Below are 24432 nucleotides of genomic sequence, written 5' to 3' on the forward strand. Positions count from 1 at the left end.
GGTAAAATCATCATAGCTCGGCGAGTATACAGGAATTGCCTGGTTATGATATTTCAGAAAGCCACGTTAGTAGATTTAGTTGAGTTAGAGATAACTGATTTTGATGTCATTCTCGTATGGATTGGCTTTATTCATACTATGCCACAGTCAACTGCAGAAATAGGATAGTTCAGTTTCAGTTCCCGAATAAGCTCATCCTAGAGTGGAAGGGTAGTACTTTATCTTTCAGGGGTCAGCTTGTTTCCTACCTTCAGGCAAGAAAAATGATATCTAAGGGATGTGTTTATCATCTCGTTCATATTAAAGACTCTGGTTTTGAATCTCCCAATCTTGAATTAGTCCCAGTTGTAAATGAGTATTCAGACGTGTTTCCCGAAGATCTTTCAGGCATTCCTCCTAAAAGGAAACTAGACTTCGGCATTGACCTTATTCTAGATACTCAGCCTATTTCTATTCTTCCATACAGAATGGCACCAACAGAAATCAGAAAACTGAAAGAACAGTTGAAGGATCTCTTAGATAAAGGATTCATTGGACCCAGCATTTCCCCGTGGGGTGCACCAATTTTATTCGTACGTAAGAAAGACAAATCTCTTAGGATGTCCATTGATTACTGTCAGCTCAATAAAGTTACGGTCAAGAACAAGTATCTTCTTCCTAGGATAGATGACTTATTTGACCAACTTTAGGGTGCCAGTTATTTCTCTAAGACAGACCTCAGATCAGGCTACCATCAGCTCAGAGTTAGAGAATGTGACATCTCAAAGACAACTTTCTATACTCAGTATGGTCACTTTAAGTTTCTAGTCATGTCCTTTGGTCTTACCAATTCCCCAATCGTTTTCATGGAATTGATGAACAGTGTGTTCAAGCTGTACCTGGAAATGTTCGTCATAGTCTTCATAGATGATATCCTAGTTTATTCCCGCATAGAGCGCGATCATGCATACCATCTCAAAATTGTTCTTTAGACTCTTAGAGATCATCAGTTGTTTGCTAAATTCAGTAAGTGTGAGTTTTAGCTAAGGTCAGTAGCATTTCTTGGCCATATTATTTTTTGGTGATGGCATTAGAGTAGATCCTCAGAAAACCTAAGCAGTAAGAAACTGGCATCGCCTTATCTCTTCAGCAGATATCAGGAGTTTCTCAAGTTTGGATGGCTATTACAGATGGTTTGTTGAGGTATTTTCTTTTATTTCATCCCTTATGTCCAAATTGACTCAGAAGAAGGTCAAGTTTCGGTGGTCAGATTCTTGCAAGAAGAGTTTTCAGGAGTTGACGACTCGACTCACTTCAGCTCCAGTTCTAGCTCTTCCAGATGGTTCTGATAGGTTCGTAGTATATTATGATGCATCCAGAGTGGGTTTAGGTTGTGTCCTCATGCATCATGGTAAGTTCATAGCCTATGCCTCTAGACAGTTAAAGCCTCATAAGAAGAATTACCCTACCCATGATCTTGAATTAGCAGCCGTAGTATTTTTCTTGAAGATTTGGAGGCATTATCTCTACGGAGTTCATGTATATGTCTTCACAGATCATAAGAGTCTCCATTATGTCTTTTCTTAGAAATATCTTAATCTTCGTCAAAGAAGGTGGTTAGAGCTTTTGAAAGATTATGACATGAGTATCCTTTACCATCCGAGCAAGGCCAACGTTATGGACGACGCTCTCAACAGACTCTTCATGGATAGTGTTTCTCACGTTGAGGATAGCAAAAAGAAGATAGCTCAGGAAATCTATCAGCTTTCCAGACTAGGTGTTCACTTAGTCGATTCTTCAGAAGGTGGTGTATGTGTTTAGAGTAGTTCAGAGTTGTCTCTAGTTTCCAAGGTGAAATAAAAGCTAGACAGGGATCCTATCCTTGTCAAGCTAAAAGAGTCAGTTCAGAATCAGAGTGTAGAGGTTTTCTCCTAAGGGGGAGATGGCGTCCTTCGTTTTCAGGGTCGTTTGTGTGTTCCAGATATGGATGACTTGAGGCAGCAAATTCTTATAGAGGCACATAGTGCGCGATACTCTATTCATCCAGGGGCCACTAAGATGAATCGCGACTTATGGGAGATCTATTGGTGGAGTGAAATAAAGAGAGATGTTGCAGCTTTTATGGCTAATTGCTCAACATATCAGTAAGTTAAGATAGGGCATCATAAGCCTAGGTTCCCTACAGGAGTTCACCATTCCTACTTGGAAGTGGGAAGAAGTGAACATGGATTTCGTGATGGGTTTTCCTCAAACTTGTCGTCAGCACAATTCAGTTTGGGTCATTGTAGATAGAATGACCAAGTCAGCTCATTTCCTTCTAGTCTATACCTCTTATTCAGCTGAGGATTACACCAAACTCTACATCAAGGAGTTGGTCAGATTACAAGTGTTCCATTATCTATCATCTCAAATTGAGGTACCCAGTTCAATTCTCACTTCTGGAAAGTATTCCAAAAGGGTCTTGGTACCCAAGTTCATCTTTGTATAGCTTTTCACCCTCAGATAGATGGCCAAGTGGAAAGAACCATTTAGAATCTAGAAGATATGTTAGGGCATGTGAAATTAATTTCAAGGGAAGTTGGGATGACCACTTGCCTTTGATTGAGTTTGCATACAACAATAGCTATCCTTTCAGTATTCAAATAGCTCCGTTTGAAGCTCGCTATGGTAGAGGTACAGATCTCCAATTGGCTGGTTTGAAGTTAGTGAGGCCTCAGTCATAGGTCCTAACTTAGTATTCGACGCCTTAGAGAAGGTTCAGTTAATAAGAGAAAGACTCTAGGCTGCTCAGAGCTGACAGAAGTCATATGCTGATGTTCGTAAAAAGGATCTAGAGTTTGAGGTCGATGACTATGTCTATCTCAAGATCTCTCCCATGAAAAGAGTGAAGAGGTTCGACAAGAAAGGAAAACTTAGTCCTCGATATGTCGATCCCTTCAGGACTTTCAGTCGTTTAGGCAAGGTAGCTTATGAGATCAAATTTCCTTAAGATATAGCTTTAGTTCATCCAGTCTTCCATGTCTCATTTCTCAAGAAGTACATAGGTGACCCAGCAGTTGTAGTCCCTATTCAGAGCATTGACGTTCAGAATAGTCTTTTCTATGAGGAAATTTCGATCGAAATTCTAGATTATCAAACTCGTAGACTGAGGAACAAAGAAGTCCCTCTAGTCAAAGTTCTTCAGAAAAACCAGTCTGCTGAGGGAGCTACTTGGGAAGCAGAAGCAGATATGTGTACCAAGTATCCTCACCTCTTCTCTACTAACTCAGACTCGGCTCAAGGTAACAGTCCTCCTTAAACTTATTCAGTCTCATGTTCAAAATTTCATTTATGAATTTGGTAATAAATATCATTGCATTCAGTCATGCATACATGTAACAGTTCAGTCACGTAATCACGCATCAAATATGCATATGTTCAGCTTGTCAGTTATGCATCAGATATGCATGTTCAATATGTTTAGATATATTCAGCTTATCAGTCAGGTTAGTTATGTCATCATTTTTCAGATTTTCCATCCCTTAAGTATGGCCAGTATATTAGTAATCTCAGCTTAGTTAGTCCCATTCGAGGACGAATGTTCCTAAGGGGGAGATATTGTAACACCCCAAAAGTTTAGACATTTTTTAGGATCATGCTTCAAACTTATGAGTAATAAATTTTAGTGATTTGGTAGTGTTATGATCAAGTTTGATGCATATTAATTCCTCAAAAGTGTCCTAGCTAATGGACGAATCAAAACATTTCCTTACCGATTGAACTCTTGAGAAGGATATTGGTATAGTCAACTTCAAACAATCATATCTCTTGTTATGATATGAATTTCTGATCTCATCACCCACCAACAGATAAATAATTGAATTATATTTCCAATGATACCAATTTAACCTAAATCCGATACCGAAGCAAAAAGTTATGCCTATTTTACTCCAGCATGTCAGCCTGAAAAATTGAGTGACGATATTCATGATAACTTATCACAAGTGTGATGACTTATCACGAATGTCGTTAGCCTTAGGCAGAAACCATCCCCCAGTGATGAAATTTTGTGATAAGTTATCACAAGTGTGATGACTTATCATGAATATCGCCAGCCTTAGACAGAAACCAGCCCCCAGTGACGACATTTTGTGATAAGTTATCACAAGTGTGATGACTTTCCACGAATGTCATCAGCCTTAGGTAGAAACCAGCCCCAGTGATGACATTTTGTGATAAGTTATTACAAGTGTGACGACTTATCACGAATTTCATCATCCTTAGGTGGAAATCCATCAATTTCAGCCCCCCGTGACGACATTTGTGATAACTTAACACAAGTGTGATGACTTATCACGAATATCATCAGCCTTAGATTTTCAGCAACTGGAAAGTAGTTTAGTAAGGTTATTTTGGTCTTTTTCCTTCACTTCCCAAGACTTATAACCCTCAAGGAGAGTATTATCTTCCATTATCTTTAGGTAAACAACTCAAAAATTCTCTCATACACTCTCAACCACAAGATTAGAGTTTCCTCTCAAGATCATCTCCTCAAGAACAAGAACATTCTCTCCCAAAGGGGTTAAACCCTAGTCAAGAAATATCAAGAGCAAGCCTAAGGATTTCTTCAAGAACCTTCAGAAACATTAGATCTCTTTTAAGATTGAATCACTAAGGTATGCGTAGAGCCATGTCATGTTATCACGATACTCTCAGTCAAGCCATGATCTATAGAACTCAGTCAGTCATGTAACTCAGAAAATCTCAGAAATCTCATGATCTCAGTTAATTCTCAGATAATAGTACTATTCTGTTAGTCAATAAAAGTCAGTTATTCAGTTTATGTACAGTCAATAATTATGTTCAATCTCTTCAGATAGGTGTAGAATTTAGCACCGAGTGAACCCAAGGATGGGAACTCACCTGCCAGATAAAGGTGTGATTCTTAGCAGTCATCCTTGTGTTCTAGAACTATGTAGCCAGTGTAGGTTTAGACATCTAAACTATCAGATTAGGGTTGATGAGGTGATTTAACCTATCAGACTAGTATCCCACCATTCTCATTGGAGTAACCTGCTAGATAAGGTTCACTCACAATTTGTCCTTACCAGTGGTGCAGTATTGATACTCTTCTAATTAGGGCATAGATTAGACCTCATCTCAGCTATTATAGCGCATTTGGGGCATGTCGGTTAAATAACAACCTCCCATAGTTTCAGTCTCAATCTCGATAAAAGAACTAAGATAGTTCTTCAGATTTCAGTATACCAGGACTGTCAAATATAGTCAGTTCAACTAGAGTATGGAACTCAGGTAGTTCTATCAGATTCAGGACTGTCAGACACAATCATCCATGTTACCAGAAATTCTAGCATTAGTTATGTTAGATATCAATAAACCATGTATTAGTGTACAGACCTAGATATCGTGTATTCACGATCTCAATTACTATGTATGCATGTTTGCACTCTCACATTCATATTAGTCAGTCAGTTAGCACTGCTCATACATGTAAGACCTTTTGTATATAGCCTACCTCACTCGTATACTCAGTACTTTCAATTGTACTGACGCATTTGTACTATGGTTCTTTATTTTATGTTACACAATAGGTTCAGAGCCACGAGTGCCAAATCAGCAGTATCAGTCGCATTTCAGTATATAGAGTTGCAGTGAGTCCTCTTCATTTAAGGACGATATGATTTGACTTTATTTATTTTCTTCGGTTATCTTTTAGGTTACGGAGTTAGTTAGAGACATGTTTCTTTAACTCTTTACTCAGACAGTATTTAGAGGCTTTCAGATTTAGTTTAGATTTGATTCAGACTTCAGTTGTTTTGGGTACTCATTACCCTATATAGATGTTACTATTTATGAAATACCTTATTCAGTTGAACCTTATGGCCTATTGTTCATATTTTTCATATTTTACATGTATATTATGCAGTGTACAAGTATAGATATCAGTCATGGGTTAGCTTGTGGTCCTTCAAGATTATAAGCATCGTGTAGTCTTCAGGTTCAGCACATCGGGGCGTTACAATAACCTGCTGTCCATGTGAATGATCACAAGTTAAAACTATCATCCATATAGAAATTTGAATAATTCGATAATCTGTACCTACATTGGCTTTGTAGTTCTATGGAAAATAAGGCACGCTAGTCCCATACTTTCTGCTCAACGCTAAATACTATTCCCTTTAAATCTGTATGCTTATTCTGTTGGAAATCCACTTTAAAACTAGCATAAGGGTTTATCAAAAACTAGTTATACATTTATCTGAGTTAATCTATAAATAAGGTTGTTCTATATTCTGTAAACTGTAGAAATTCTGTAAATAATCTGCTCATAAGATGCTTAAAGCATCATCTTTCTTGAAATAATAATATTCAATCTTGGGATAATAACCCATGCATTAATCTCATGTCAAAACATCATAATAATAATGCTTGATAATGAAAACAATGATAATTCATCTCAAAATCTGGAAACTACTGCAATAGGCATGAAAATATGAAAATAGACATGCAATTCACTTCATAAATACTTGAAATCTCAAAATCTTTCAAAGAGCAATAATGGGTATGAACCCTAATTTAAAATCCATGTATAAACATCCAAGAACATATGACTTTGTAATTAAAAGCTTGGTTTTGGGCCCAAGGATGAAAGAAGATCTTTGTTCACAAACCCCACATACCTTAATTGCTCAAATTGATGAAGGAGTTTGACTTTAATTCCTATTGTGTTCTTGAAGTTTGTTTCTTGAAGAAGATGAATCAAATTGATGTTCTTGGGAATGTTCTTGAATGATTTTCTTGAACTTCTTGGAATAGAAAGCTTAATTCTTGATTGTTTTCTTGAATGGGAGGTGATGGAATAGATGAATCTTGAAGAGAATTGATTAGGGTTTGTTCTTGGGAGTAAAGTAAGATAATAGGGGCAAAATAATGCCCCAATGGTGGTTATACATTGTTATATACAACCTTGATTGATGGGGAAAAATACCCCATTTCCCCTCATTTATTTAAAGAAAAAATTTGTAACCCATATCCCAATTTTGCTCCTTACCGATGCGGTACCAATGCGACAGCTTACTACCTCACACTAAAATGGCTATAACTTTTCGCTCAGGTATTGGATTAAGGAAAAATTGGTATCGTTGGAAATCTAATTCAATTATCTACAATTTGGTGGCTCTTGTGATAAAAAATTCCATGTATATAAAAAGTTATACACATTTAAATTAGACCCTTGGACTAATCAGAGGATCTTAGCTCTACTTGGATCTAAGTGACTTCTATGAATATTATTCACCTAATAAGAACTTCACATACTTAGGATAAAAGTCATGACACAAGCATTTGAATTATGGATCAAGAATACGGCAATTACACCTTCACCGTGATGTGGTGAAAATGCATTAAGCTACTAAAAAAAATGTGTGTAAATTTGCACTTTGGCGCGATATGGTGCTATCGCGTTGCGCTACTAGAAATTGACAAATGGGAATTTGGACTTCTCTACAATGCAAGCTTATCATGGTGGTCCACTGGAAAATGACAAATGGGAAATCAACCTTCACCGCGATGCGGTGACAGCCCAGGTGGCATACTGTTTACACTAAAAATGTCCTAATTTCTCAACCGAGTATCAAATTTGGGCAAATTTTGTATCAATTGAAGGCTTATTAAATTATTAACACAATGTAGGGTCTAAATCTGGAAAATTCCATATGCAACAATTGTCATTCATTTTTTAAGCTAACCCTCGACATTCTAGGAATGAAATTAAGCTAGGAAAAAGTACAAGGTATTACAATATCTCCCCCTTAGGAATATTCGTCCTTGAATGTGACTATTTAAGCTAAAAATACTGAAGAATCTGAGGCTTTAAGTTATCATGCACAACTAAAATAAATTAAATAACTAAATCTCAAACATAATGAGCTACTGAACTGATCTGCGAGTGCATGAATTCTCATGAAATAGCTATATGGCTGGATCTGAGACTGAAAAAGAACTGAATGAAGCAAGATTATCACCTTTGGCTGAATCTGAGTTCATGGGAAAGAGATGAGGATACTTGGTACGCATGTCTGCTTCTATTTCCCAAGTAGTGCCCTTAACGGACTGATTGAAATAAGAGTTCTGAACTAAAGCAACTGAGATTACATATTGAGCGTTCACATCTGGAAATATACTTACATGAATAAGTCTAGAACATTAGAAACCTCTATCCTGAAACTAATTTTTAAGCTGACTTGCCTTTACTTATTATAAGGAGCTAATTCATTCTGAGAGTTTAGAATTTGCTTGAAGTGCTCATGGTGCAATCGTACATATAGAACTGCGAAGTGATAGTTTATGCAGGTATGAATCATGGGACAATGAGGCTAAGATCATACAATAGGTTTTACATTATCTGAGCTGGAATACTTGGAACACTAAGATCACTCGCTGAACACTTATGAACTGAATTGTGACTAAATATCTGAATCTAAAACTGGTGCATGATGCATATACTAAGCTGAATTTGCAATTTACATGGATGCAAACAACTTACCTCTTGAAATGTCCATACTCATAAAACTTCAGGTAGTAATACTAGACTAAGTTGGAAGATGGACAAATCATAGAAATTTGTCTGTCAGGCAGTTAGTCTGGACTGTTGGCTATAGGAATGGAATCATACTGAACACTCATACCCAAATAGAGTATTTCTTCAACACTCTTTCAGGAAGTTATAACAATATTAGGGAGCAAAGAACTCCAGGCATGATCTGAACAAGATATCTGACTAAGAAATTACAACATTGCCACAACACACCTATCCTCTTATATACCAACATGACATTCAAGGCTTTCTTCATAACCACATATGTACTTCTAAAAAATACCCATAAGAGCATCTTTCTCACATTCTCTAATACCTCTATCAATAACAACTTTCATGCACTATTAAATTCTTAGGATGATACATATAAAATATTCTTAACTAACCAAGTCATACACAAAAAGCTTCACCTCAATATTCCTTCAAATGTATAGACTTACATAAAACAAGCATACAACAATCTTCCTAAACATAACATATTTTCTCTCTCCCATCTACCCAAGTATTTATCATCTCTACCTTGACCTAAGGAGAGGTCACTGAAAGGTTGGAATACCAGGGCCTGAAATATGAAGAGATATTAAGCATAACTTAAAACTTTACTGAGGACTGAGGAATAGAGCATTCACGACATGGATTTATTTAAGAGATCTACTCTGAGGATTTACATGATATAAATCTGAATTTTGCTGATCACTAAGAGTGTTGCATGAGTACAGAAACTAAACTTACTGTAGAACATGAGTACATGAGTCATGAATTGCATGACCTGAATTTGGAATTCATAACTTATGGAATGTGATTCCAACTGCTGGATGAACTTGAACTCCTCATACTAGGAACTGGGAGAGTACATGATTCTCTATTATGTGCATGAACTAAGATCATAGAACTGACACGTAAGGCATGAGTAGATATCAGGATAACTAAAGTGCAAAGTTTTGTACTGATATGAGAATGGGTCAGGCATCATCCTTCCTTACTGGTTTTCTACACTACACTGGCATCACTACTAGAATCTGGATGTCTGACTTGGTTACTCATTCTATCATCTCCCCCTTAGCTTTTAGCTATCACTCTAAGTCTGTGAACCACTAAATAAACTCTAATCTAAACTGCAATCACTTTATCCTAGAGTCTGGCGTATAATCAATACACATAAAACTAAACTTACCTTGAAGGACTAAACTTAAAGGTGTAAAACACACTTTTTACCACTTCATTCTAAGATTCAGCTCTACCCCTTTATAGTCCTGTTAGTCATCATAAAACAACTTAAACACTCACCAACTTAGATTCTAACACTTAACATAGATATCTCTAAACCCTTGCTAAACCATAGTAACTTCCTTCATAGTCTACTAATATCACATCTCTAGACTTTCACTGATATACCTAATATCATCAACCTATAACCCATAAGTTAACTCAAAAGAATATTATATACCATATAACTTCATTCATACTTATCAATTCAAGGGTACTACTAACCACGCAACACTTAACAAATTTCAAAAATAATGAAGCCCCATATCACCTTGGGCACACTTCTACATCATACCTGCAACATTATACTAAAATGTGAATAAATAAACTTAAGATTTTCCATACACTGTTCAAGCCTACTAGATCACTTCCATACAACTAGCCACACTAACCAAGAAAGAATTACATCCAACTTATACACATTATTACTATTTACCCTTCTGTGCATTTAAATTACTACCATAACTCTATAAGTTTCAACTAAACTCCTTTTTGTAACCTTAAGGGAAGCCTAAATTAATAATACTAAACCACCAAATATGTCATTAATATTCTATACTTTTCAAACACAATAAATACCATCAATAACTCCTCTCGTACTTCATGCAAACAATAATTCACCTTAACTAATAAATCCTTCTTCACCCTCCACTAAACTAACACACAAGGACATATCACCTTAATAAATCTTGATAACATGCATAAGTTTATCTCTATACTTTCTATAAATCGTCATGCTCGCTCTTCTTGTCACTAATTTTCTATACCCATACTTCCAACTATAATAAGATTCTACTATTCATAAATCATAACACTAGAGTTCATAATACCTCTTGAATGCACACTACATTTAATAGTCTAGGTTCATACTATCTCCTTTCATGAGCATTGTTTGTATTAAAAGTGTTAATGGGCAATCTGAATACATATCTTATTTTGTCTCAACTGAACAACTCATAAGGATAAGGAAATAACTTTCAACTTGAGGGACTTATGACACACTAGAGAGCTCCTCTCAAGCCCTTTGTATGACTTCTAAAATTTTTGATAGTAAATCTAAGAGCATTATTTTGAAAGGAATTGGAACTTGCTAATTATATTATCTCGAGAATAAGTCATAGATGAAGAATTTTGGGGTAACACATAAGTAGATAGGAGTTTCTGAAGAAACATTTTTACAACATGATATAGAGTATGAAAGGAGGAAAACTTTTTTTAAATGCCCTGTAGGATCTCAAAGAAAAGTACAGACGTATCCATACCATTTTGTGAGACTCTGTTAGACACGGCTTCACAGACACCCTAGGAAATTTGAACCTTGTGCTATAATACCAAGTTTGTAATGCCCCAAAATCTGTCCCGAGATATCACACGGTGCTTAGGACTACAAGTGATCCCAAGCTAACCCACAAATTGGCATATTGTTAAGCAACTAATTAAATATATAATAAATAACTGAGTCTACTGTGCGAAAACATAATAATGATGGAATCTGTAAAAATATAATACTGATATAATTTACATTCTAATAAAGTTTGTAAAGAGGGACTGAAATTACATGACTGATTCTATATAACATCTGTGAAGCCTCTACTATACTGACTATAGATAGTTGGGTCGCAACTCTATGTAAGAACCCACAAAATTCTAAGCTCAACTCAGTCTTTTAAGCTTGCTAAGGGGTCCCAAACTTAGAAAATCTTAGCTAAGTATTCAGACTTAGTATTATTTTGGCCTTCGTAAATTGGCAACTCTATTTCATGACCTCTATGACCTTAAAGTATCGATCTTTAGATTTATTCATGATCAAGAATGTCATTAGGTTTTCCCAAAAGAGTTTTAGATTTTTCGAACCTCATTTGGACCATGTTTGGGAAACCAAATAGTGCATCGATGCGATCTAAGCATGGCGTGTTGGCTATTGCATCGATCAATATTTTCCTTGGATCCCAGTAGCAATTTCCAATGAATCAATGCAGACTCGACATGACACGTTGGCTATCGCATCGATGCCAATGACGTAGTGAGTCAGTCTATATGTCGATGGTTTAATTTTCAGTCATTAAAAAGCCATATCTTTGGGGGTAATTGGGTCTTTTTCCCACGTCCTTCAGCCCCCATAACATGAGATTTAGGCCTCAATTATCAAATTATATTTATTTTTTCTCAAAATACTCAAGAACAAAAATGCTAAGTGATTGAATTTCAAATTCAAGGCTCAAGATTCCACCATTGGTCTTTAAGAATTTAGCAACCAAGGTATGTCAAGTGTTCATCTAAGGGTTTCTTCCACCCTTGGAGTCCAAGAAACTTTTTTAAACTTCAATTAGCTTAATTTTATGTTTTATATGATTTGGATTCAAGTATATTCATGATTATAATATTGATTGAACTTTTATTCCATGATTAAGTGTAAGATTTATATAAAAACAACTATTATGTATGTAGTATCATGAGAATTCATATTAAAGCCTTGAACTTGTGATGCTCATGTGTTGATTAGTACTATGTTCATATAAAATGCCTTTCAAGTGTTTGATGAGTTGTTCATGAGAATTAAATAATGAAATTATATCATATTAGTATGTACTCAAGTTTATGTCATGCAAGTGTTTGCTAGAATGCCCTAATGAATAAATGATGATCAAGTAGTTATTTATCAAGTTTCAAGATTGAGCCATGTCTTACAATTTATGCTATCGAGTCCTGTGGTATTTAATACTCGATAATTTAGTTGATTACTTAGAGCCATGGTTAGTCTCAGGATAGTATCAGTCATGTCATGATTAGTAGTACTCTCAGTCAATTATAGAACTCAGGAAAAACTCAGTAGAGTCAGTATCAATCCAATCCAGTTCAGTATTCAGTTCAGGCCTCAATAAATTCAGCCAGTTAACAGAATTCAGTAGTATTCTGTCAGTCAACGAAACTCAGCAAACTCAGTTCACTTCAGTTAGATAGTATAATCAGCAACAATTTAGTCAAGCCTAGTATGAACTAAGAATCATTTCAGTGTCTATTCAATTAGGAGTAGGATTTAGTATCGAGCAAGCCTAGGGATGGGGGCTCACCCATTAGCTAGGACTGGGTCCTTAGAAGCAATCCCTAAGTTCCAGAACTATGTAGCCAGTATAGGTTATAAGTGTCACCCGTTAGACAGGACTGACATACTCAGGGATCACCCACTAGTTAGGACTGATCTCAGGGGTCAGTTGCTAAACTAGAACTAACCCTACAACCAGTTGCCTTTACCCGTGGCACGGTACTAACACTTTTCCAACTGTGGTTACAAGTTGGACCCTAATCTATTCATAAAGGTGCATGTCGGTTATATGATTACCTCTCACAGTCTTAGTTTTATATTCATTCTCAGTATAGAACTCAGTTTAATTCTACAAATTTAGGACTATCAGACACAGTCACTCAGTTCAGTATGGAACTTAGTATAGTTTCACAAAATCAAGACTGTTAGATATAGTCATTCAGTTATCAGTATACTTAGATATTAGTTAGTAAGTATTCAGACTCAGTATCCAGTGTTATCACGATCTCAGTTATAGTTTACGTATTCACGCATGTACTCATATTCAGTTATATTCATGTCACTCAGTTAGTATTTTTCATGTATATGAACCCATGCATTTCAGCCTACCTCACTTTGCATACCAGTATATTCAAAGTACTGACGCATACATTTCTTTTGTACTATGATATTGTATATCATAGGTTCTGACATGTGGACTCTCGATTATACTTAGCAGTTCAGATATTTAGCTGACAAAGTTAGTGGTGAGTTCTCTTAGTTCGAGGACATGATAATTATTTTAGTAGTTCATCTTATTTCAGTAGTTCAGAGTTAGTTAGGAACTTGTCCCATCAACTCTATATTTTAGACAGTTTAGAGGCTTTTTCAGAAAGATATTTTAGTTTTGGTATTGTTATACCATATTTATTTTTATTACAGTATTGAACCTTATGGTATGTTTTTGGCCTAATTTCTGCATATTTACAGTATTACTATTTAGTCATTGCAGTAGGTACCAGTCATGGGTTAGCTTGTGGTCCTTCGAGACAATAAGCATCGTGTAGCGTCTGGGTATAGACTCGGGGATTTATACTCCAACTACCACTAATCAATATATATGAGTAAGAAAATAAAGTACATAAATAACATCTAACTGAAGTCCCCAAAAGTAGGAGGACATATTATTTGTTGGCTGGAATCTGCAACTGTCTGATTCTGAATGTGCATACTCCAACTGAACTGATACCTACATTATCAGACAATGTACCACATAGATGTATATATGGATCAGTACTTTGAGGATATACTAAGTATATGGGGGTGAAATGCATAAGTAAAACATTATCTCATCATTATAATTTGTAAAATAATGCATGTTAAATATAAATGACTCACATAAGCTATAATATCTAAAATACTGAAATCTGTAATAATAAGTCGTAAAGCATACTTTATAAATCTGGTGATCCATAACATTTAGTTCTGAAAGTTGTACTAGTGTTCTGTCTATAAATCATACTGTCTAAGTGTAAAAAGGACTCACTCTAAAGTCTAAAATCTGAAGGCTAAAATCTGTAGCTTATATCTTTCTATAAAGCATAAGCTGAATAAAGTCATGAGCCTTTGAACTTAGTTTTCTAAAAGCTTTTTTGAAAGTCTTTATTGTTAGGGAATTCTTTTAAAAATTATTCTATAAAATTTTCTATTAGGGAAAAAACTTTTAGAAACTATTCTGAAAATCTTTACTATTAAGATGTAGGGAGGTTCTTTTAACCGACATAAATAATGTGAGCTAACATGGAGTCCAACGTCTCATTCCCCTAAAGGGAAAACCTCATGATGGAGAGAGGCATCATACTCTTGCCAGGGAGTATAACCTATTGTCCATGTGATTGGTCACGAACTAAAAAAATGTTATCCAAATAAAAATAGGAATAATCTGATAATCTGTACATACGTTGGCTATGTAGTTTTGTGAAATATAGGGCACGCTAATTCCACACTTCCCGCTCGATGCTAAATACTACTCCTTTTAAATTTGTATGCTCATTCTGTTGAAAATCCACTTTAAAACTAGCATAAGGGTTTATCTAAAACCAGTTATGTATTTATCTGAGTTAATATATAAATAAGGTTGGTCTATATTCTATAAACTATAGAAATTTTGTAAATAATCTGCTTATAAGATGCTCACAGCATCATCTTTCTTGAAATAATAATATTCAATCTTGGGATGGTAACCCATGAATTAATCTCATATAAAAACATCATAATAATCATGCTTGATAATGAAAATAATGATAATTCATCTCAAAATCTGAAAATTACTGCAATAGGCATGAAAATATGAAAATAGACATGCAATTCATCTTCATAAAAAACTTGAAATCTCAAAATCTGGCAAAGAGCAATAATGGGTATACACCCTAATTTAAAATCCATGTATAAACATCCAAGAACATATGAATTTGTAATTAAAAGCTTGGTTTTGGGCCCAAGGATGAAAGAAGATCTTTGTTCACAAACCCCACATACCTTAATTGCTCAAATTGATGAAGGAGTTTGACTTTAATTCCTATTGTGTTCTTGAAGTTTGTTTCTTGAAGAAGATAAATCAAATTGATGTTCTTGGGAATGTTCTTGAATGATTTTCTTGAACTTCTTGTAATAGAAAGCTTAATTCTTGATTGTTTTTTAGAAAATGAGGTGATGGAATGGATAAATCTTGAATAGAATTGATTAGGGTTTGTTCTTAGGAGTAAAGTAGGATAATAGGGGCAAAATAATGCCCCAATGGTGGATATACATTGTTATATTATGACCTTGATTGAGGGGGGAAAAGATCCCATTTCCCCTTTTTCATTTAAAGCAAAAATTCGTAACTCATATCCCGATTTTTCACCTTACCGCAACGGTACCATCACAACAGCTTACTGCCTCACACATAAATGGCTATAACTTTTTGCTCGGGTATCGATTAAGGCAAAATTGGTATAGTTGGAAATCTAATTCAATTATCTATAATTTGGTGAGTCATGAACTGAAAATTCCATGTATATAAAAAGTTTACACATTTAAAGTAGACCTTTGTAGAATTGAACACCAAATGTTGGATGAATCAAAGGATCTTAGCTCCACTTGGCTCTAAGTGAATTTTATGAATATTATTCACCTAATAAGAACTTCACATACTTAGGATAAAAGTTGTGACATAAGCATTTGAATTATGGATCAAGAGTACAGTAATTATACCTTTACCGCGACGCGGTGAAATCGCATTAAGCCACTGGAAAAGGACGAGTGTGAATTCGCACTCTGGCACGATGCGGTGATATCGCGTTGCACTACTAGAAATCAAAATTTGGGAATTTTTAACTCTCTGCAATGCGAGCTTATCACGGTGGTCCACTAGAAACTGACAAATGGGAAATCATCCTTAATTGCGATGCGGTGACTGCCTAGGTGGCATTCTGTCCATACAAAAAATGCCCTAACTTCTCAATCAAGTATTGGATTTGGGAAAATTTGGTATTAATGGAAAGCTTATTAAATTATTTACACAATGGAGGGTCTAAATCTAGAAAATTCCATATGCAATAATTGTCATTTATTTTTTAACCTAACCCTCCATATTCTAGGAGTGAAATTAAGCTCAAAAAAAGTATAGGGTATTACATGTCTCTACCACTAATGTTCCACATTGAAGGGGAATTATAGATGAGTTTTCAAGCAAATCAGAAAAGAAAGACATCTATGATGAACAACAAATCAAGTCCAAACACAACATATTAAGGACAAACACAAAAAATTTCAAGGAGTTACTTCTAAATTGCTCTAGATATAGTTAGGATCCTGTCACTAACTCAATTACTTATCCATCTAATATTTGGGCGGAACATGTATCGATAAGTCGGCTAGATGAGTTAAATTTTTTATGTTTTGTTTATGTACATTGAACTAATATTTTCTTTTCAATATTGTATAGAAAAAGAAAGAAAAATGTAAAGTTAAGCAAGTTCAGATACAAGGGGCTTGAACACTTTGAGTTGTTGCAAGAGATATTTCAAAATAATTTGCCATAGAAAAATATGTGGTTTATAGTACTGCACCTGATTTCCACAATGATCAAGTGAACCTACTAGAGTGGATAAATTATTTTTTTCTTGTGATGACGATCCTGATGGTATTGGGCCTATGCATGTCACAAGTAGTGGTACTGGGACTGGAAAGCAAACTATGACTGATCCATCTATGATAACTAATTGCGGCCGTCTATACGTCATAAAAAGAGTCATGCTATAACTATGGATAATATACATGAATATCTTGAGGAACACTGGAAGTGGAAACAAGAGCAAGATGAAGAACAAGAAAAGAAGAAAAAACAAAAACAAGGGCAAAAAATTTTGAGCTAGACATTTATTCAGAGCAAATTGTCATTTTCCAATTGTAATATACCATGGATAAATTTGACATCAAGGAAAAGTAATTTTCTCTAGTTGTGCCTCACTTGCGTAAACCCAACTTTCAAAAGATATTTGTCCATACGGTTGAAAATGGGAAATTCAGTGGATTGAAGGCTTGGGACAAATTTGAGAAACTAGTGGTTGTAATTGTTGTAGTCTATTGCGATGAAACACTAAATTTGTATGTGTGTAATGCTTATCTATGTGTATCGATTCTCTATGAAAAAATCACCTTAAGTGTTTTATTTGTAGTAATGTATCCATCTAATATTGAGTTTTATTTGATATTGTCTTCCTATAAACTATCTATTAGGTTGTCTAGTCTAATACTATGTTATTAATATTTTGTTCTTTCACTATTTATAGGTTTGTTTATAAGTGTTCATTAAAATATATGATCATATCCATCAATGAAATTGAGTTTGATAGCGATATTAAAGATTACATCATATGCATTGCAGTTTGTGATCAGTGTGAATAGATTTTTCTCGAGACCATAGACTATTATCTCGCACATCGCAACATACATCGAGGCTCGATATGACATGGGTTATTGATCATATTCATGTGCATTTCATGTGCATGTATGACACGACACATTTCTATCCTAAAATATTTTGTTTGCTAGTCAACATGATAAAACAAAACAACTTGTTACCATTCAACCAACGAATGTCAAATGTTTCAGTTGAGGAGTCTGTAGCTATATTTCTTACTATTATTTCACATAACGATAGTCAATGATCGGCAAGTAAATTCTTTCAACATTACCTCGAGAAAATTAATCAGCACGTTAGAAGAGTCGCTAGAGTAATTAGTCAACTGTCACCAATAATTATATTTCCAAAAAATAAGTCGAGCATACATCTAAATATTCGATAAGCTAGCCACTTTTTACCTTACTTTAAGGTAAAATTTAAAGCTCTTTTTTGAATGAGTTATAATATTTTTTTAGATTTAACAATCTTATAATCATATTCGATAGTATTGTGTTGGTGCAATTGGTGGGACATATGTACAATCTTAACAATCGCCTAAGGCTACTAGAATGAGTGTGTGATTGGCTAGGTGTTGCAGTCCTTTGCTTAGAAAATTTACTGGGCATTGCCTAGGTCATTGTCAAGTTCCAAAAACACTCTTTTTTGATCTAGATCACAGGTGTTGAAGTCATTTCACACCCCTAAACCGTCCCTAATCACTTTAAAACGTTTTTACAACTATTAAACACATTAAGTCCTTTCTCTTAACCCTAAATATTCAGAAAGCAACTCAAAAGCACTCTTTCATTCCCAAGAACAAGATTCAATCCCTTTTCATAAGAAATCAAGGAATTCAAGTTTCCAATCCAAGAATCCTTCTAGAAATCCATCACTAAGGTATGTTAGATGTTCATCTATGGGCCCTTTTTACCCATAGAGTCCAAGAACTTGTTTTCAAGTTCAAAGTTATGATTTTTACATGTTAATATGAATTATATCCATGAAATTTCATGAATTTCAGTTATGTATCTGTTTATAAATTGTTTTGGTTGAAATTGCCCTTGATACATTCGAATGGTGATATTCACATGTTAAATACTAACCCATATTTTTAATATCGAAATTATATGATTATTACATGATTTAACTATTCCCATGCTTTAAATCATAACCCCTATGTGTTTGATGAAATGCCTAGATAAAAGGATTTTGTGCAATGACTACTTATGATGTCCTCAAAGTTGTATTATGGGTCTATTGTTATTGCTATCGAGTCCTGAAAGTTATGAATACCCAAAAACTTAGTTGTTTACGTAGTCTTAGTATTTTTTAAATGGTTTCAGATATGTTTTGAGCACTATCAGTTCAATCAGTTATAAAAATCAGCTAAACTTAAATTAGTTCAGTATTCCGAGTCAGTTCAATTGGGAGGAGGATTTAGCACCGAGTGATTACAGGGATGACATTTTGCCCATCAGTCAGTAAGAGTCGTTAATAGTAGTACCTGTATTCTAAAACTATGTAGCCATCATAGAATATAAGGAGTCACCTATCAGTTTAGGCTTGACTTCCTCTCAGGGGTCACCCGTCAGTTTAGGCTTGACACCCTGGTCCTTTAGGAAATCATTTTAGTGGATCCTCATAGCCATTGTTAGAACCCATAGCACGATACTAACACCCTTCTAACTGGGGTCATGAGTTGGACCCCAATTAGCTCATATTGGGGCATGTCAGTTAGATGATAGCTTTCACAGTCTCAGACCAGTATTCAGTATAGAGTTCAGTTTTAGGTTTGCTTGACCATAGCATATATTTACTAGTTATTCAGTTATCAGTACATCAATATTTAAGTTTGCAGACTATTTCAGAATTATATTATATGTTTGGTCATGCATTCTCAGATTTTATAATTTTCATGTGTTTATATTCAGTTACCTCATGCTATTCATTTAGTCAGTTATTATTCATGCATATGAACCCCTGCATATTATCCTAACCTTATCTAGCATACCAGTACATTCAAAGTACTGATCACATACTCATTTCTTGTGCTATGATATTTGATATCATAGGTTCGTACACTCAGCTTCCCGATCGTACTTTGATATTCCAGTGTATAAACAGTGGTAAATCCTCATCTATTGAGGACATGATTATTATTTTAGTTTATTTCAGTATTTTAATTTAGTTAGACAGTTGGAGTTAGTTGGGGCCTGTTCCATCGACTTTCTTTCAGACAGTTTTAGAGGCTTTCAGACATATTAGATAGTCAGTCAGTTGTTGGTCTTTTCAGTCAGATATTCAATATTTCTTCATATATTTTAGACTTTTGGGTTATCAGTTGTATTATTTTCAGATTTAAAACCTTAAGGTGTATTCAGTTATTCCACACATATGTATTTTGTTATTTTTATTCAGTACTCGCAGCAGGTACCAGTTCATGGGTTAGCTTATGGTCTTTCAAGACTGTAAGCACCGTGTGGTATACAGGGTGTATTTCTGGGGTGTTACAAAATTGGTATCAAATACTAAGGTTTTAATGTATCCTAGGATGTCTAAAAGACATATTGAGTAGAGTCTTGTGCATGGTTGTAAAGCCCGCCACATTTATGGACAAGAGGCTACAAGATGTTTTAGGAAAAGTTTACCTTCTTTTAGTATCCATGTCGTGCGAAAGATCATGAGCTCTATTTAAACTCTCTTTCTAATTCATCCTCTATTCCATTACAAACCATACCTCCCAAAATCAATAACAAAAGAAGGAATAGGAATCATCCCGCACTTTCACTTATTCAGGAAGATCCCCTAAATAAGCATGTTTCCCATGCTGTGTTTAGCACTGCCATCACTATATTTACTCACTCAATAGTAGCTTAGAATGATTAACCTGCTTTTATCCTAGCCATTTCAGTGGCTAATACCGCCGCATCTAGGATTTAAAACTTCACCCGAATGAATTCTCTTTTATTTTCAGGATCCAAGTCCGATGAGGATCCATAGGAGTTCCTTGACATGGTTCAAAAGGTAACAAACACTATGGGTGTGACTTCTAGTGAGAGTACAGAATTGGTTGCTTACCATTTGCAGGAAGTAGCTCATACTTATAATAAGCAGTGGAAGAGAGATAGGGGCGTTGATGTAAGGCCTATAGAATAGGAGGAGTTTTCTACAACCTTTTTAGATAGATTGTTTCCTTTGGAGTTGAGAAAAGCTAAGGTTCTGGAGTTTATTAATTTGAAGTAGGAAAGTATGAGTTAGAAGGAGTATTCACTTAAGTTTACTCAGCTAGCTAGGTATGCTCTTCATGTGGTGGCTGATAACAGGTCTAGGATAAGCAAATTTGTATCTGGTATATCTGATATTGTAGTCAAGGTGTGTAGGACCACAATGTTGATTAAGGAAATAGACTTGTCTATACTTATGATCCATTCTCAGCAAATCAAGGAAGAGAATATTAAAGAGAAAGAAAGAGTGAGTAAGAGGTCTAGGACAAGAAGTTTTTATTTTGCTCAATCATATGGTGGTAACCATTCTCAGTTCAGCCAAAAGTGTTCAGTCCCAGTTTTATCTTTAGCTAGTATTCCAGTACCAAAATTTAGTAGTGATATTTGGGATGGGGCGCTAGTCTCCAGAACTCAAGGTAGTGTGAGCAGTGGTCATACCCATCCGCTTTGCAGAGAATATAGTAGAAATCACCTAGGTATGTGTAGAGATGATAGTGATGTATCTTTTGGATGTGGTAATCTAGGCCACAGGATATGCGAGTATAGAGTGATGGCTTAGAGGGGAAAGGATTTGCGCTAACCAGGTCAGTCCAATTGTTCTTCAATTCTATTCGGATGCCCAACTCAGTAGGGCGCCACTTCCAGTGCCACTAGTAGTCAACATCAAAATAGACTTTATGTACTATACTCTCGACATGATCAGGAAAGTTCTCCTGAGGCAGTTACGAGTATGTTACAGGCCTTTCATATTCTTTTGTATGTTTTACTAGACCCGGAACTTTACTTTCTCTTATAACCCCCTATATAGATGTTGACTTCAGTGTCAGACCTGAAATATTAGCAGAGCCTTTCTCAGTGTCTGCCTCAGTAGGTAAATCTATCATAGATAGGTAGGCATACAAAAATTTCCCTATTAAAGTATCTCAATAAACCACTTCAGTTGATTTTAGAAATAGAATCATTCAGTTTCATTTTCCTGATGAACCAATCATTAAATAAAAGGGTAGTACATTAGTGCTTAGGAGTTAGATGTGTTTTTAGATTCCTTCTTAGAATCATATGATAGCATATGATCTAGAATTAAAAGTATAAAACCAGGAGTTTGGCAATAGTAGTAGAGTTGGAATAGTGTTATCTTAATTTGAGCAAATTATATTTCATGGGGCTAGTTGTATGAAAGGTGAATCAGTAGGCTTGAAGTAGTACATGCAAGAATTAAGGTTTGTTGATTTGAAACAGATGATGCGGATATAATATTTGTAGGCTATGATAAAAGTAGTATGGTTAGTAAATAATTGGGGATATCCATGTTATGTGTTAGAATCTAAGTTTGAATCTTTGAAGGTTGAGCTAATAGAAAGGGGAGTTGAAAATTCTAAGTTAGTCAATTTAAAGTTGTTACATAATGATTGTTGGGAATATAGAGGGCTAAGAGTTGTATCTTAGACAAAAGTACTAACAAAAAGTTTTCCATTAACGGGCATAGTCATTTAGGGTGGGTTTACCAGTTATGCATAGTATTATACCCCAGATTCTAGAGTAAAGTGATGGCATTTTAGTTTAAAGATGTTGATTAAGTGGTTCCCAGACTTAGATTGATGGATTTAAGATAAGGGGGAGATGATAGGACAAGTAACCAAGTTAGGCTCTCATATTCTAGTAGTAATGCCAGTGTATTGTAGAACATCAGTAGGGAAGGAAGATACCTTACCCATTCTTATCTCAGTGCAAGGTTTTTCAGTCATCACGATATCTAATCATGCCTTACATGTCAGTCCTATGATTATGGCTCGTATTCATGCACTTTATAAAAAATCATGTACACTTCCAGTTCCTAGTATAAAGAGTTCCAGTTCACCTAGCTGTCTGAATCATATTCCATGAATTTATGAAATCCAAACTCAGGTCATGTAGCTCATGGCTCATGTATTTATGTTTTATAGTATGCTCAGTTACCATGACTCATGTTACACTCTTACTGATCAGTGAAATTTAAATTATGTCATGTATATCCTCAGATTTGATTTCTTTTGATGAATTTATGTCGTTGATACTCTATTCCTTAGGCCTCAGTTTCCAACTCCAGATATTTAATCATAATTCTTCTCGTAAGTGCCCTATGCATCATCTCAGTCTTTTCTTAGTATTTCAGCCAAGTCAGTATCATTCAGGGGGATGAAATATCCCAAGGGGGAGATGTCGTGATAACCAAAGTTTTCATGTTCTAAACCTCTTAACTTTACTCCACGAAATAAGATCCAGTGTTAAGTAATGGGTACTCATAAGTGGACTCTCACATTTCTATCTCAGCCTTATAACTACTCTCATGTCATTGGATGCATTTCATGAAAGCAATTTACTTCATGTAGAATGTTTCAGACTCAATCATGTAATCATGTTCCCAGTCATGCATGTTTAGTATGTGATCTCATTTTCCAAAATTCAATATTCTCATCCTAACCAGTATCATTCGAGGACGAATGATTCCAAGTGAGAGATAATGTAACACCCCGTATTTTTGAGCTAGAAATCAAACTGTCATTCCTACATGTGTAAACTTTCATCCCATGGTTTTTATATTAATACATATGTCATGATCTTTATCCTAGTGGGTGAAGTGCTTTCTATATGAAAAATGTTCATAAGAATCACTTGGAACAAAGTTGAGCTAAGAGCATTTGATTCATCCAAAGTTTGGTATTTGATTCCACAAGGATATACTTTGAACATGTATAACTTTTGATGTATGTGTAATTTTTTAGCTTAAGACCCACCAAATTATAGATAATTGAATTAGCTTTCCAATGATACCAATTTCTCCTTAATTCGATACCCAAGGGAAAAGTTATGGCCATGCAAAGGGGTGTGCATCGCCTAACAATTGCCTAAGGCTACTGGAATGGGTGTGCAATTGGCTAGGCGTCACCAACCTTGGCTTGGGGATTGACTGGGCATCGCCTAGGTCATTTCTAAGTACAAAAAACACTCTGTTTTGACCTAGATCAAGGGTGTTGAAGTCATTTCACACCCCTAAACCATCCCTAATCACTTTAAAATATTTTTATGAATTATTAAACATAATAACTCCTCTGTCTTAACCCTAATCAATCAGTAAGCAACTCAAAAGCACTCTTTCATTCCCAAGAACAAGATTCAAGCCCTGTTCACAAGAAATAAAGGAATTCAAGTTTCCAATCCAAAAATCTTTCCAGAAATTCGTTGTTAAGGTATGTTAGATGTTCATCCATGGGCCTTTTTTACCCATGGAGTTCAATAACCCTAGATAAATGGGTTTCGTATAATGACTACTTATGATGTCCTCAAAGTTGTATTATGGATCTATTATTATTGCTATCAAGTCCTGGGGGTTATGAATACCCAAAAACTTAGTTGTTTA

Source organism: Capsicum annuum, chromosome 4 (assembly GCF_002878395.1).
Source record: "Capsicum annuum cultivar UCD-10X-F1 chromosome 4, UCD10Xv1.1, whole genome shotgun sequence".
NCBI lineage: Eukaryota > Viridiplantae > Streptophyta > Magnoliopsida > Solanales > Solanaceae > Capsicum > Capsicum annuum.